This window comes from Parasteatoda tepidariorum, chromosome 1, assembly GCF_043381705.1.
Source record: "Parasteatoda tepidariorum isolate YZ-2023 chromosome 1, CAS_Ptep_4.0, whole genome shotgun sequence".
Classification (NCBI taxonomy): domain Eukaryota; kingdom Metazoa; phylum Arthropoda; class Arachnida; order Araneae; family Theridiidae; genus Parasteatoda; species Parasteatoda tepidariorum.
Window position 1 is genome coordinate 44,585,945 of NC_092204.1, and position 1,673 is coordinate 44,587,617.

At 27.0% G+C, this 1,673-nt stretch overlaps 1 protein-coding gene across 1 annotated transcript in view; it reads left to right on the forward strand.

Moving 5' to 3' along the window:
• Window positions 1-1,673, forward strand: part of LOC107453774 (ZZ-type zinc finger-containing protein 3) — a 16,332-nt gene that overhangs the window by 9,709 nt on the left and 4,950 nt on the right. The gene's annotated exons all lie outside the window — the stretch shown is intronic.

The following is a 1,673-nucleotide window of genomic DNA, read 5'->3' on the forward strand; positions in this document are numbered from 1 at the left end:
ACTATTTTAAACTTTGTCCCCAGTGTTTCGCGTCATTCCCTCACAACAATGTTCTTATCACCTGCAATCTTCTTAGAATAAAAATATTTTAATAAAAACTTTAGCAGTTAACAACTGGCATCATAGAACAAAATTGCAGTTGTTTTCCATCTTCAACTTAAAGAAGCTTTACTGTGGAATAAATTTGAATGAATCAAACCAGGTAAAATTTTTTACATTTGTCATTCCCTCATGTCGTTTTTTAGAGTAAAATAAAATACAACTTCATCGAGAAAGTGGATAATTAATTATATGTTGCTTTCTTGTATGAATATAATTGTATGTGATTGATTTCAGAAATTAATTAGGCCTAACTGTTATTTTTAAATTTAGTTAAATTTGTCATTCCCTCAGTAGTGTATAAAGTGAGAGAATGATGCTGAAGTGAGGGAATGATTATATTATAAAAAAATTTTTTGTTCAATCGTGCCAGCAAATTTTATTTCCCAAACCTGTAAAAACTATTAAATATATAAAACTAAATTATAATAAATATTAGATATACTTAGTATGTTATCATTTTCAAACTTGAGGTAGCTGTAACTTAGAGAAAAACATGTATTAAAATAAAATGTCATTCCCTCACTTTTTAAATAGTGAAATTAATTAATTAATTTAAATATTAAGTACAATTTATAGGATATATACTTTCTTTATAATTACATATTTCTATTAATATAAAAAGTTTCAGAGCTTTTTATTCACTTTATTTTTTTGGGATTTTATGAACTGAAAAATGACAGTTTTCGTAAGAATGACCCATGTATGAATTTCAAAAATATTCTATTGAAAATTTTAATTTTTTTTTTGTTGATTCAAAAAATATATAATTTTGTTCATTAGAAAAATATATAATTACTTATTTATCTACATTATTATGATTCAATTAGGAAAAAAATTTCATTTGCACTCGCATTTTGATTCATTTCATAAGATTCATTTTCAAATAATAAGTTAAGCACTTTAGAAACAATATAACATAACTGGAAGCTGCAGTGGCTAATCGCACCATTTCTACATTAGCGCATGCACAGTTAGGTGCTGCCTGAACGAATGGAGAGAACAAGGAAAAAAAAAAGGAAATTGTTCAGTTTACACTTGTGTAGTTTACCCTAAACTGATGGTTTTTAAGGTTAAATACTACTGTCCAGTATACCCGTCTACTACCACTTCTACACTGGTCGGGAAAGTTGACCAAAAATGTAATCAATTACATTTTTCGATTTCAATAATCAATTACTTCTAATCATGATTACAAGATATCATAATTTTGATAACAGCTGTAATTGTGATCACAACGAATGCTTGTAATTATGATTACAATGATTATTGTAATTGAAATTTGTATTCATGATTACATTTTCCCCCCGACTCTGTAATCCGAAATCATGATTACACGTAATACCTACAAGTAATTGATTACATAGCAGTAATTATCAGAGTTGGCCGCTGATTACAGTAATCGATTACAACTGTAATTGATTACAGATAATTACAGCTATGTAATCAATTACTTGTAATCACGATTACAAGTAATCAATTACTTGTAATCGTGATTACAACTTTCAAAAAATTTTGATTACAGCTGTAATCATGATTACAATTTTGATTACAGTAATCAATTACTTGTAATC